Raw genomic sequence first — 15,923 nt, 5'->3', positions numbered from 1 at the left:
ATAGTATGCCGTACGATAGGGGCTATAGCCCATGGTCCAAAATGATGAGAAACGAGGCTAACTTTTTTTTCAAAAATTTAAAAAAACATGGGCTATAACCCATCGTTTTTTTATTTTTTTCATTTTTTTCAAATCCTCCAAAATGATGAAAAACGGCGTGCTATAGTATGCCGTACGATAGGGGCTATAGCCCATGGTCCAAAATGATGAGAAACGAGGCTAACTTTTTTTTCCAAAATTTCAAAAAACATGGGCTATAACCCATCGTTTTTTTCATTTTTGTCAAATCATCAAAAATGATGTAAAACAGCGCGCTATAGTATGCCGTACGATATGGGCTATAGCCCATGGTCCAAAATGATGAGAAACGAGGCTAACTTTTTTTCCCAAAATTTCAAGAAACATGGGCTATAACCCATCGTTTTTTTTATTTTTTCATTTTTTTCAAATCCTCCAAAATGATGAAAAACGGCGTGCTATAGTATGCCGTACGATAGGGGCTATAGCCCATGGTCCAAAATTATGAGAAACGAGGCTAATTTTTTTTTCCAAAATTTCAAAAAACATGGGCTATAACCCATCGTTTTTTTATTTTTTCATTTTTTTTAAATCCTCCAAAATGATGAAAAACGGCGTGCTATAGTATGCCGTACGATAGGGGCTATAGCCCATGGTCCAAAATGATGAGAAACGAGGCTAACTTTTTTTTCCAAAATTTCAAAAAACATGGGCTATAACCCATCGTTTTTTTTTTTTTTTCATTTTTTTCAAATCCTCCAAAATGATGAAAAACGGCGTGCTATAGTATGCCGTACGATAGGGGCTATAGCCCATGGTCCAAAATGATGAGAAACGAGGCTAACTTTTTTTTCCAAAATTTCAAAAAACATGGGCTATAACCCATCGTTTTTTTATTTTTTCATTTTTTTTAAATCCTCCAAAATGATGAAAAACGGCGTGCTATAGTATGCCGTACGATAGGGGCTATAGCCCATGGTCCAAAATGATGAGAAACGAGGCTAACTTTTTTTTCCAAAATTTCAAAAAACATGGGCTATAACCCATCGTTTTTTTATTTTTTCATTTTTTAAAAATCCTCCAAAATGATGAAAAACGGCGTGCTATAGTATGCCGTACGATAGGGGCTATAGCCCATGGTCCAAAATGATGAGAAACGAGGCTAACTTTTTTTTCCAAAATTTCAAAAAACATGGGCTATAACCCATCATTTTTTATTTTTATTTTTTTTCAAATCCTCCAAAATGATGAAAAACGGCGTGCTATAGTATGCCGTACGATAGGGGCTATAGCCCATGGTCCAAAATGATGAGAAACGAGGCTAACTTTTTTTCCCAAAATTTCAAGAAACATGGGCTATAACCCATCGTTTTTTATTTTTATTTTTTTTCAAATCCTCCAAAATGATGAAAAACGGCGTGCTATAGTATGCCGTACGATAGGGGCTATAGCCCATGGTCCAAAATGATGAGAAACGAGGCTAACTTTTTTTCCCAAAATTTCAAGAAACATGGGCTAAAACCCATCGTTTTTTTTATTTTTTCATTTTTTTCAAATCCTCCAAAATGATGAAAAACGGCGTGCTATAGTATGCCGTACGATAGGGGCTATAGCCCATGGTCCAAAATTATGAGAAACGAGGCTAATTTTTTTTTCCAAAATTTCAAAAAACATGGGCTATAACCCATCGTTTTTTTATTTTTTCATTTTTTTTAAATCCTCCAAAATGATGAAAAACGGCGTGCTATAGTATGCCGTACGATAGGGGCTATAGCCCATGGTCCAAAATGATGAGAAACGAGGCTAACTTTTTTTTCCAAAATTTCAAAAAACATGGGCTATAACCCATCGTTTTTTTTTTTTTTTCATTTTTTTCAAATCCTCCAAAATGATGAAAAACGGCGTGCTATAGTATGCCGTACGATAGGGGCTATAGCCCATGGTCCAAAATGATGAGAAACGAGGCTAACTTTTTTTTCCAAAATTTCAAAAAACATGGGCTATAACCCATCGTTTTTTTATTTTTTCATTTTTTTTAAATCCTCCAAAATGATGAAAAACGGCGTGCTATAGTATGCCGTACGATAGGGGCTATAGCCCATGGTCCAAAATGATGAGAAACGAGGCTAACTTTTTTTTCCAAAATTTCAAAAAACATGGGCTATAACCCATCGTTTTTTTATTTTTTCATTTTTTTAAAATCCTCCAAAATGATGAAAAACGGCGTGCTATAGTATGCCGTACGATAGGGGCTATAGCCCATGGTCCAAAATGATGAGAAACGAGGCTAACTTTTTTTTCCAAAATTTCAAAAAACATGGGCTATAACCCATCATTTTTTATTTTATTTTTTTTTCAAATCCTCCAAAATGATGAAAAACGGCGTGCTATAGTATGCCGTACGATAGGGGCTATAGCCCATGGTCCAAAATGATGAGAAACGAGGCTAACTTTTTTTTCCAAAATTTCAAAAAACATGGGCTATAACCCATCGTTTTTTTTTTTTTTCATTTTTTTCAAATCCTCCAAAATGATGAAAAACGGCGTGCTATAGTATGCCGTACGATAGGGGCTATAGCCCATGGTCCAAAATGATGAGAAACGAGGCTAACTTTTTTTTCCAAAATTTCAAAAAACATGGGCTATAACCCATCGTTTTTTTCATTTTTGTCAAATCATCAAAAATGATGTAAAACAGCGCGCTATAGTATGCCGTACGATATGGGCTATAGCCCATGGTCCAAAATGATGAGAAACGAGGCTAACTTTTTTTCCCAAAATTTCAAGAAACATGGGCTATAACCCATCGTTTTTTTTATTTTTTCATTTTTTTCAAATCCTCCAAAATGATGAAAAACGGCGTGCTATAGTATGCCGTACGATAGGGGCTATAGCCCATGGTCCAAAATTATGAGAAACGAGGCTAATTTTTTTTTCCAAAATTTCAAAAAACATGGGCTATAACCCATCGTTTTTTTATTTTTTCATTTTTTTTAAATCCTCCAAAATGATGAAAAACGGCGTGCTATAGTATGCCGTACGATAGGGGCTATAGCCCATGGTCCAAAATGATGAGAAACGAGGCTAACTTTTTTTTCCAAAATTTCAAAAAACATGGGCTATAACCCATCGTTTTTTTTTTTTTTTTTTTTTTTCAAATCCTCCAAAATGATGAAAAACGGCGTGCTATAGTATGCCGTACGATAGGGGCTATAGCCCATGGTCCAAAATGATGAGAAACGAGGCTAACTTTTTTTTCCAAAATTTCAAAAAACATGGGCTATAACCCATCGTTTTTTTTATTTTTTCATTTTTGTCAAATCATCAAAAATGATGAAAAACGGCGCGCTATAGTATGCCGTACGATAGGGGCTATAGCCCATGGTCCAAAATGATGAGAAACGAGGCTAACTTTTTTTTCAAAAATTTCAAAAAACATGGGCTATAACCCATCGTTTTTTTATTTTTTCATTTTTTTCAAATCCTCCAAAATGATGAAAAACGGCGTGCTATAGTATGCCGTACGATAGGGGCTATAGCCCATGGTCCAAAATGATGAGAAACGAGGCTAACTTTTTTTTCCAAAATTTCAAAAAACATGGGCTATAACCCATCGTTTTTTTCATTTTTGTCAAATCATCAAAAATGATGTAAAACAGCGCGCTATAGTATGCCGTACGATATGGGCTATAGCCCATGGTCCAAAATGATGAGAAACGAGGCTAACTTTTTTTCCCAAAATTTCAAGAAACATGGGCTATAACCCATCGTTTTTTTTATTTTTTCATTTTTTTCAAATCCTCCAAAATGATGAAAAACGGCGTGCTATAGTATGCCGTACGATAGGGGCTATAGCCCATGGTCCAAAATTATGAGAAACGAGGCTAATTTTTTTTTCCAAAATTTCAAAAAACATGGGCTATAACCCATCGTTTTTTTATTTTTTCATTTTTTTTAAATCCTCCAAAATGATGAAAAACGGCGTGCTATAGTATGCCGTACGATAGGGGCTATAGCCCATGGTCCAAAATGATGAGAAACGAGGCTAACTTTTTTTTCCAAAATTTCAAAAAACATGGGCTATAACCCATCGTTTTTTTTTTTTTTTCATTTTTTTCAAATCCTCCAAAATGATGAAAAACGGCGTGCTATAGTATGCCGTACGATAGGGGCTATAGCCCATGGTCCAAAATGATGAGAAACGAGGCTAACTTTTTTTTCCAAAATTTCAAAAAACATGGGCTATAACCCATCGTTTTTTTATTTTTTCATTTTTTTCAAATCCTCCAAAATGATGAAAAACGGCGTGCTATAGTATGCCGTACGATAGGGGCTATAGCCCATGGTCCAAAATGATGAGAAACGAGGCTAACTTTTTTTTCCAAAATTTCAAAAAACATGGGCTATAACCCATCGTTTTTTTCATTTTTGTCAAATCATCAAAAATGATGTAAAACAGCGCGCTATAGTATGCCGTACGATATGGGCTATAGCCCATGGTCCAAAATGATGAGAAACGAGGCTAACTTTTTTTTCCAAAATTTCAAGAAACATGGGCTATAACCCATCGTTTTTTTTATTTTTTCATTTTTTTCAAATCCTCCAAAATGATGAAAAACGGCGTGCTATAGTATGCCGTACGATAGGGGCTATAGCCCATGGTCCAAAATTATGAGAAACGAGGCTAATTTTTTTTCCCAAAATTTCAAAAAACATGGGCTATAACCCATCGTTTTTTTATTTTTTCATTTTTTTTAAATCCTCCAAAATGATGAAAAACGGCGTGCTATAGTATGCCGTACGATAGGGGCTATAGCCCATGGTCCAAAATGATGAGAAACGAGGCTAACTTTTTTTTCAAAAATTTCAAAAAACATGGGCTATAACCCATCGTTTTTTTATTTTTTCATTTTTTTTTAAATCCTCCAAAATGATGAAAAACGGCGTGCTATAGTATGCCGTACGATAGGGGCTATAGCCCATGGTCCAAAATGATGAGAAACGAGGCTAACCTTTTTTTTCCAAAATTTCAAAAAACATGGGCTATAACCCATCGTTTTTTTTATTTTTTCATTTTTGTCAAATCATCAAAAATGATGAAAAACGGCGCGCTATAGTATGCCGTACGATAGGGGCTATAGCCCATGGTCCAAAATGATGAGAAACGAGGCTAACTTTTTTTTCAAAAATTTCAAAAAACATGGGCTATAACCCATCGTTTTTTTATTTTTTCATTTTTTTCAAATCCTCCAAAATGATGAAAAACGGCGTGCTATAGTATGCCGTACGATAGGGGCTATAGCCCATGGTCCAAAATGATGAGAAACGAGGCTAACTTTTTTTTCCAAAATTTCAAAAAACATGGGCTATAACCCATCGTTTTTTTCATTTTTGTCAAATCATCAAAAATGATGTAAAACAGCGCGCTATAGTATGCCGTACGATATGGGCTATAGCCCATGGTCCAAAATGATGAGAAACGAGGCTAACTTTTTTTCCCAAAATTTCAAGAAACATGGGCTATAACCCATCGTTTTTTTTATTTTTTCATTTTTTTCAAATCCTCCAAAATGATGAAAAACGGCGTGCTATAGTATGCCGTACGATAGGGGCTATAGCCCATGGTCCAAAATTATGAGAAACGAGGCTAATTTTTTTTCCCAAAATTTCAAAAAACATGGGCTATAACCCATCGTTTTTTTATTTTTTCATTTTTTTTAAATCCTCCAAAATGATGAAAAACGGCGTGCTATAGTATGCCGTACGATAGGGGCTATAGCCCATGGTCCAAAATGATGAGAAACGAGGCTAACTTTTTTTTCCAAAATTTCAAAAAACATGGGCTATAACCCATCGTTTTTTTTTTTTTTTCATTTTTTTCAAATCCTCCAAAATGATGAAAAACGGCGTGCTATAGTATGCCGTACGATAGGGGCTATAGCCCATGGTCCAAAATGATGAGAAACGAGGCTAACTTTTTTTTCCAAAATTTCAAAAAACATGGGCTATAACCCATCGTTTTTTTATTTTTTCATTTTTTTTAAATCCTCCAAAATGATGAAAAACGGCGTGCTATAGTATGCCGTACGATAGGGGCTATAGCCCATGGTCCAAAATGATGAGAAACGAGGCTAACTTTTTTTTCCAAAATTTCAAAAAACATGGGCTATAACCCATCGTTTTTTTTATTTTTGTCAAATCATCAAAAATGATGTAAAACAGCGCGCTATAGTATGCCGTACGATATGGGCTATAGCCCATGGTCCAAAATGATGAGAAACGAGGCTAACTTTTTTTTTCAAAATTTCAAAAAACATGGGCTATAACCCATCGTTTTTTTTATTTTTTCATTTTTGTCAAATCATCAAAAATGATGAAAAACGGCGCGCTATAGTATGCCGTACGATAGGGGCTATAGCCCATGGTCCAAAATGATGAGAAACGAGGCTAACTTTTTTTTCAAAAATTTCAAAAAACATGGGCTATAACCCATCGTTTTTTTATTTTTTCATTTTTTTCAAATCCTCCAAAATGATGAAAAACGGCGTGCTATAGTATGCCGTACGATAGGGGCTATAGCCCATGGTCCAAAATGATGAGAAACGAGGCTAACTTTTTTTTCCAAAATTTCAAAAAACATGGGCTATAACCCATCGTTTTTTTATTTTTTCATTTTTTTTAAATCCTCCAAAATGATGAAAAACGGCGTGCTATAGTATGCCGTACGATAGGGGCTATAGCCCATGGTCCAAAATGATGAGAAACGAGGCTAACTTTTTTTTCCAAAATTTCAAAAAACATGGGCTATAACCCATCTTTTTTTTTTTTTTTTTTTTTTTCAAATCCTCCAAAATGATGAAAAACGGCGTGCTATAGTATGCCGTACGATAGGGGCTATAGCCCATGGTCCAAAATGATGAAAAACGAGGCTAACTTTTTTTTCCAAAATTTCAAAAAACATGGGCTATAACCCATCGTTTTTTTCATTTTTGTCAAATCATCAAAAATGATGTAAAACAGCGCGCTATAGTATGCCGTACGATATGGGCTATAGCCCATGGTCCAAAATGATGAGAAACGAGGCTAACTTTTTTTCCCAAAATTTCAAGAAACATGGGCTATAACCCATCGTTTTTTTTATTTTTTCATTTTTTTCAAATCCTCCAAAATGATGAAAAACGGCGTGCTATAGTATGCCGTACGATAGGGGCTATAGCCCATGGTCCAAAATGATGAGAAACGAGGCTAATTTTTTTTTCCAAAATTTCAAAAAACATGGGCTATAACCCATCGTTTTTTTATTTTTTCATTTTTTTTAAATCCTCCAAAATGATGAAAAACGGCGCGCTATAGTATGCCGTACGATAGGGGCTATAGCCCATGGTCCAAAATGATGAGAAACGAGGCTAACTTTTTTTTCAAAAATTTCAAAAAACATGGGCTATAACCCATCGTTTTTTTATTTTTTCATTTTTTTCAAATCCTCCAAAATGATGAAAAACGGCGTGCTATAGTATGCCGTACGATAGGGGCTATAGCCCATGGTCCAAAATGATGAGAAACGAGGCTAACTTTTTTTTCCAAAATTTCAAAAAACATGGGCTATAACCCATCGTTTTTTTATTTTTTCATTTTTTTTAAATCCTCCAAAATGATGAAAAACGGCGTGCTATAGTATGCCGTACGATAGGGGCTATAGCCCATGGTCCAAAATGATGAGAAACGAGGCTAACTTTTTTTTCCAAAATTTCAAAAAACATGGGCTATAACCCATCATTTTTTATTTTATTTTTTTTTTCAAATCCTCCAAAATGATGAAAAACGGCGTGCTATAGTATGCCGTACGATAGGGGCTATAGCCCATGGTCCAAAATGATGAGAAACGAGGCTAACTTTTTTTTCCAAAATTTCAAAAAACATGGGCTATAACCCATCGTTTTTTTCATTTTTGTCAAATCATCAAAAATGATGTAAAACAGCGCGCTATAGTATGCCGTACGATATGGGCTATAGCCCATGGTCCAAAATGATGAGAAACGAGGCTAACTTTTTTTCCCAAAATTTCAAGAAACATGGGCTATAACCCATCGTTTTTTTTATTTTTTCATTTTTTTCAAATCCTCCAAAATGATGAAAAACGGCGTGCTATAGTATGCCGTACGATAGGGGCTATAGCCCATGGTCCAAAATGATGAGAAACGAGGCTAATTTTTTTTTCCAAAATTTCAAAAAACATGGGCTATAACCCATCGTTTTTTTATTTTTTCATTTTTTTTAAATCCTCCAAAATGATGAAAAACGGCGTGCTATAGTATGCCGTACGATAGGGCTATAGCCCATGGTCCAAAATGATGAGAAACGAGGCTAACTTTTTTTTCCAAAATTTCAAAAAACATGGGCTATAACCCATCGTTTTTTTTATTTTTGTCAAATCATCAAAAATGATGTAAAACAGCGCGCTATAGTATGCCGTACGATATGGGCTATAGCCCATGGTCCAAAATGATGAGAAACGAGGCTAACTTTTTTTTTCAAAATTTCAAAAAACATGGGCTATAACCCATCGTTTTTTTTATTTTTTCATTTTTGTCAAATCATCAAAAATGATGAAAAACGGCGCGCTATAGTATGCCGTACGATAGGGGCTATAGCCCATGGTCCAAAATGATGAGAAACGAGGCTAACTTCTTTTTCAAAAATTTCAAAAAACATGGGCTATAACCCATCGTTTTTTTATTTTTTCATTTTTTTTAAATCCTCCAAAATGATGAAAAACGGCGTGCTATAGTATGCCGTACGATAGGGGCTATAGCCCATGGTCCAAAATGATGAGAAACGAGGCTAACTTTTTTTTCAAAAATTTCAAAAAACATGGGCTATAACCCATCGTTTTTTTATTTTTTCATTTTTTTCAAATCCTCCAAAATGATGAAAAACGGCGTGCTATAGTATGCCGTACGATAGGGGCTATAGCCCATGGTCCAAAATGATGAGAAACGAGGCTAACTTTTTTTTCCAAAATTTCAAAAAACATGGGCTATAACCCATCGTTTTTTTATTTTTTCATTTTTTTTAAATCCTCCAAAATGATGAAAAACGGCGTGCTATAGTATGCCGTACGATAGGGGCTATAGCCCATGGTCCAAAATGATGAGAAACGAGGCTAACTTTTTTTTCCAAAATTTCAAAAAACATGGGCTATAACCCATCATTTTTTATTATTATTTTTTTTTCAAATCCTCCAAAATGATGAAAAACGGCGTGCTATAGTATGCCGTACGATAGGGGCTATAGCCCATGGTCCAAAATGATGAGAAACGAGGCTAACTTTTTTTTCCAAAATTTCAAAAAACATGGGCTATAACCCATCGTTTTTTTCATTTTTGTCAAATCATCAAAAATGATGTAAAACAGCGCGCTATAGTATGCCGTACGATATGGGCTATAGCCCATGGTCCAAAATGATGAGAAACGAGGCTAACCTTTTTTTCCAAAATTTCAAGAAACATGGGCTATAACCCATCGTTTTTTTTATTTTTTCATTTTTTTCAAATCCTCCAAAATGATGAAAAACGGCGTGCTATAGTATGCCGTACGATAGGGGCTATAGCCCATGGTCCAAAATTATGAGAAACGAGGCTAATTTTTTTTTCCAAAATTTCAAAAAACATGGGCTATAACCCATCGTTTTTTTATTTTTTCATTTTTTTTAAATCCTCCAAAATGATGAAAAACGGCGTGCTATAGTATGCCGTACGATAGGGGCTATAGCCCATGGTCCAAAATGATGAGAAACGAGGCTAACTTTTTTTTCCAAAATTTAAAAAAACATGGGCTATAACCCATCGTTTTTTTTATTTTTGTCAAATCATCAAAAATGATGTAAAACAGCACGCTATAGTATGCCGTACGATATGGGCTATAGCCCATGGTCCAAAATGATGAGAAACGAGGCTAACTTTTTTTTTCAAAATTTCAAAAAACATGGGCTATAACCCATCGTTTTTTTCATTTTTGTCAAATCATCAAAAATGATGTAAAACAGCGCGCTATAGTATGCCGTACGATATGGGCTATAGCCCATGGTCCAAAATGATGAGAAACGAGGCTAACTTTTTTTTCCAAAATTTCAAGAAACATGGGCTATAACCCATCGTTTTTTTTATTTTTTCATTTTTTTCAAATCCTCCAAAATGATGAAAAACGGCGTGCTATAGTATGCCGTACGATAGGGGCTATAGCCCATGGTCCAAAATGATGAGAAACGAGGCTATTTTTTTTTTCCAAAATTTCAAAAAACATGGGCTATAACCCATCGTTTTTTTATTTTTTCATTTTTTTTAAATCCTCCAAAATGATGAAAAACGGCGCACTATAGTATGCCGTACGATATGGGCTATAGCCCATGGTCCAAAATGATGAGAAACGAGGCTAACTTTTTTTTCCAAAATTTCAAAAAACATGGGCTATAACCCATCGTTTTTTTATTTTTTCATTTTTTAAATCCTCCAAAATGATGAAAAACGGCGTGCTATAGTATGCCGTACGATAGGGGCTATAGCCCATGGTCCAAAATGATGAGAAACGAGGCTAACTTTTTTTTCCAAAATTTAAAAAAACATGGGCTATAACCCATCGTTTTTTTTATTTTTGTCAAATCATCAAAAATGATGTAAAACAGCACGCTATAGTATGCCGTACGATATGGGCTATAGCCCATGGTCCAAAATGATAAGAAACGAGGCTAACTTTTTTTTTCAAAATTTCAAAAAACATGGGCTATAACCCATCGTTTTTTTCATTTTTGTCAAATCATCAAAAATGATGTAAAACAGCGCGCTATAGTATGCCGTACGATATGGGCTATAGCCCATGGTCCAAAATGATGAGAAACGAGGCTAACTTTTTTTTTCAAAATTTCAAGAAACATGGGCTATAACCCATCGTTTTTTTTATTTTTTCATTTTTTTCAAATCCTCCAAAATGATGAAAAACGGCGTGCTATAGTATGCCGTACGATAGGGGCTATAGCCCATGGTCCAAAATGATGAGAAACGAGGCTATTTTTTTTTTCCAAAATTTCAAAAAACATGGGCTATAACCCATCGTTTTTTTATTTTTTCATTTTTTTTAAATCCTCCAAAATGATGAAAAACGGCGCACTATAGTATGCCGTACGATATGGGCTATAGCCCATGGTCCAAAATGATGAGAAACGAGGCTAACTTTTTTTTCCAAAATTTCAAAAAACATGGGCTATAACCCATCGTTTTTTTTATTTTTGTCAAATCATCAAAAATGATGTAAAACAGCGCGCTATAGTATGCCGTACGATATGGGCTATAGCCCATGGTCCAAAATGATGAGAAACGAGGCTAACTTTTTTTTTCAAAATTTCAAAAAACATGGGCTATAACCCATCGTTTTTTTATTTTTTCATTTTTGTCAAATCATCAAAAATGATGAAAAACGGCGCGCTATAGTATGCCGTACGATAGGGGCTATAGCCCATGGTCAAAAATGATGAGAAACGAGGCTAACTTGTTTTTCAAAAATTTCAAAAAACATGGGCTATAACCCATCGTTTTTTGATTTTTTCATTTTTTTTAAATCCTCCAAAATTATGAAAAACGGCGTGCTATAGTATGCCGTACGATAGGGGCTATAGCCCATGGTCCAAAATGATGAGAAACGAGGTTAACTTTTTTTTCCAAAATTTCAAAAAACATGGGATATAACCCATCGTTTTTTTTTTTTTTTTTTTTTTTTCAAATCCTCCAAAATGATGAAAAACGGCGTGCTATAGTATGCCGTACGATAGGGGCTATAGCCCATGGTCCAAAATGATGAGAAACGAGGCTATTTTTTTTTCCCAAAATTTCAAAAAACATGGGCTATAACCCATCGTTTTTTTATTTTTTCATTTTTTTAAAATCCTCCAAAATGATGAAAAACGGCGTGCTATAGTATGCCGTACGATAGGGGCTATAGCCCATGGTCCAAAATGATGAGAAACGAGGCTAACTTTTTTTTCCAAAATTTCAAAAAACATGGGCTATAACCCATCGTTTTTTTTATTTTTGTCAAATCATCAAAAATGATGAAAAACGGCGCGCTATAGTATGCCGTACGATATGGGCTATAGCCCATGGTCCAAAATGATGAGAAACGAGGCTAACTTTTTTTTTCAAAATTTCAAAAAACATGGGCTATAACCCATCGTTTTTTTTATTTTTTCATTTTTGTCAAATCATCAAAAATGATGTAAAACAGCGCGCTATAGTATGCCGTACGATATGGGCTATAGCCCATGGTCCAAAATGATGAGAAACGAGGCTAACTTTTTTTTTCAAAATTTCAAAAAACATGGGCTATAACCCATCGTTTTTTTTATTTTTTCATTTTTTTCAAATCCTCCAAAATGATGAAAAACGGCGTGCTATAGTATGCCGTACGATAGGGGCTATAGCCCATGGTCCAAAATGATGAGAAACGAGGCTAACTTTTTTTTTCAAAATTTCAAAAAACATGGGCTATAACCCATCGTTTTTTTTATTTTTTCATTTTTTTCAAATCCTCCAAAATGATGAAAAACGGCGTGCTATAGTATGCCGTACGATAGGGGCTATAGCCCATGGTCCAAAATGATGAGAAACGAGGCTAACTTTTTTTTCCAAAATTTCAAAAAACATGGGCTATAACCCATCATTTTTTATTATTATTTTTTTTTCAAATCCTCCAAAATGATGAAAAACGGCGTGCTATAGTATGCCGTACGATAGGGGCTATAGCCCATGGTCCAAAATGATGAGAAACAAGGCTAACTTTTTTTTCCAAAATTTCAAAAAACATGGGCTATAACCCATCATTTTTTATTATTATTTTTTTTTCAAATCCTCCAAAATGATGAAAAACGGCGTGCTATAGTATGCCGTACGATAGGGGCTATAGCCCATGGTCCAAAATGATGAGAAACAAGGCTAACTTTTTTTTCCAAAATTTCAAAAAACATGGGCTATAACCCATCGTTTTTTTCATTTTTGTCAAATCATCAAAAATGATGTAAAACAGCGCGCTATAGTATGCTGTACGATATGGGCTATAGCCCATGGTCCAAAATGAGGCTAACTTTTTTTTTCAAAATTTCAAAAAACATGGGCTATAACCCATCGTTTTTTTTTTTTTTTCATTTTTTTTTTCATGATGAAAAACGGCGTGCTATAGTATGCCGTACGATAGGGGCTATAGCCCATGGTCCAAAATGATGAGAAACGAGGCTAACTTTTTTTTCCAAAATTTCAAAAAACATGGGCTATAACCCATCTTTTTTTTTTTTTTTTTTCAAATCCTCCAAAATGATGAAAAACGGCGTGCTATAGTATGCCGTACGATAGGGGCTATAGCCCATGGTCCAAAATGATGAGAAACGAGGCTAACTTTTTTTTCAAAAATTTCAAAAAACATGGGCTATAACCCATCGTTTTTTTATTTTTTCATTTTTTTTAAATCCTCCAAAATGATGAAAAACGGCGTGCTATAGTATGCCGTACAATAGGGGCTATAGCCCATGGTCCAAAATGATGAGAAACGAGGCTAACTTTTTTTTACAAAATTTCAAAAAACATGGGCTATAACCCATCGTTTTTTTATTTTTTTCAAATCCTCCAAAATGATGAAAAACGGCGTGCTATAGTATGCCGTACGATAGGGGCTATAGCCCATGGTCCAAAATGATGAGAAACGAGGCTAACTTTTTTTTTCTAAATTAAAAAAAACATGGGCTATAACCCATCGTTTTTTTATTTTTTCATTTTTTTCAAATCCTCCAAAATGATGAAAAGCGGCGTGCTATAGTATGCCGTACGATATGGGCTATAGCCCATGGTCCAAAATGATGAGAAACGAGGATAACTAAAAAAACAAAAAAACATGGGCTATAACCCATCGTCGCATGGAGACAGAACTCTGCACCATGCATCTCACATGCCTTTGTGGCATAAACATAAAGACAAGGATGTATAAACCGAATGTTGTAGGTTCAAAAATGAGTCAATATAAAAACTGAAACAACAAATCACACTCTTCATTAGGAGTGACATATTGGGTAAGACTAAGATAACGGTTGTAAAAAGCCCCTTGCTGGGCTTGAACCTAGAACCTTGTTTCCACACTAACATCAACTAGCACAGAAAAGCTGTGTTGTAGTAACCAGCAGTTAGCTCAGTGTGATGAGTGGCAGTGCTTGTGATCCACAGGTCCAGGGTTCAAATCCTGGTCAAAACTGTGACACTTTGCTTTACACACTGATTTCCAGAAGGACAACTTTAAAGCAGCCCAGAAATTCACCATGTTTGTGTGCCTCAATGGCCCAGTGGATAAGTCAAATGATATCAGTAGTATACCTAGTAGAAGTGTGCCGGTTCAAACCTGACTCATATCTTTACGTTCAAGACCGATTTCAGAAAAAGAAAACAAACAAAAAAGCTTTGTAGTAGTATCCAGCAGTTAGCTCACGGTGATGAGAGGCTGTCCTGGAGAGCCACAGGTCCAGGGTTCAAATCCTGGTCAAAATTGTGACACTTTGCTTTACACACTGATTTCCAGAAGGACAACTTTAAAGCAGCCCAGAAATTCACCATGTTTGTTGTCCTCAATGGCCCAGTGGATAAGTCAAATGATATCCGTAGTATACCTAGTAGAAGTAGTAGAAATTGCGGAATTCAGGAAATTTCAGAAATTGCAAATTGCGGAAAATTGCGGAATTCAGGAAATTTCAGAAATTGCAAATTGCAGAAAATTGCGGAATTCAGGAAATTTCAGAAATTGCAAATTGCGGAAAATTGCGGAATTCAGGAAATTGCGGAAATTGAGGAAATTTGAAAAAATTAAACAAACGATGGGTTATAGCCCATGTTTTTTGACATGAGTCTTTGCCGGTTTGAACCGGCACACTTCTACTAGGTATACTACGGATATCATTTGACTTATCCACTGGGCCATTGAGGCACACAAACATGGTGAATTTCTGGGCTGCTTTAAAGTTGTCCTTCTGGAAATCAGTGTGAGGAAATTTGAAAAAATGAAAAAAACGATGGGTTATAGCCCATGTTTTTTGACATGAGTCTTTGCCGGTTTGAACCGGCACACTTCTACTAGGTATACTACGGATATCATTTGACTTATCCACTGGGCCATTGAGGCACACAAACATGGTGAATTTCTGGGCTGCTTTAAAGTTGTCCTTCTGAAAGTCAGTGTGCAAAGCAAAGTGTCACATAGCCACATGACTAATGTGGGATTCGAACCCTGGACCTGTGGATGACAAGTACAGCCACTCATCACACTGAGCTAACTGCTGGTTACTACAACACAGCTTTTCTGTGCTAGTTGATGTTAGTGTGGAATGCAAAGTGTCAGTAAAGAATGGGGTGGGATTGGCCCCTTTATTTTTTTGTTTGAACCTGAGTGGGCTTTGAACCCACCATCTCCCGATCATGTGGCAGCATTCTAACACACTGAGCTACTGGCTCCAGACAATTCACACTTATTTTTTGTTTCTTTTGTTCTTCTGTAAACTCATAAAGTTTTTCACTCCGTGAGATCAGCCGAAGGGTTTTCTGTACCTCATTTGAACTGCCTAAATCCAGGATTGAAGCAGGTTCGAACTTGATGCAGTTGAGAATGTCTGACTTAACCCACCTTTCAGAATATAGAGGTTCTTTAGGAGGTTAAAAAACAATGCACACTTTCGACATAAAAGCCCTAAAGAAACAAGTGTAATTGGTGGAGGTGCTCTAGGTGATTCTAGCGTGGCTACCAAGGCGACTGTGTACCGAGGTACATGGCCAAAGCAGGTTCAAGGCCAGCCTGGGGGACCAAGCTGTACCCAAGCACTGAAGCCAATA

The sequence above is a fragment of the Protomyctophum bolini genome, assembly GCF_963924005.1.
Source record: "Protomyctophum bolini genome assembly, chromosome: 7".
Classification (NCBI taxonomy): Eukaryota; Metazoa; Chordata; class Actinopteri; order Myctophiformes; family Myctophidae; genus Protomyctophum; species Protomyctophum bolini.
This window is presented reverse-complemented; position numbering follows the sequence as displayed.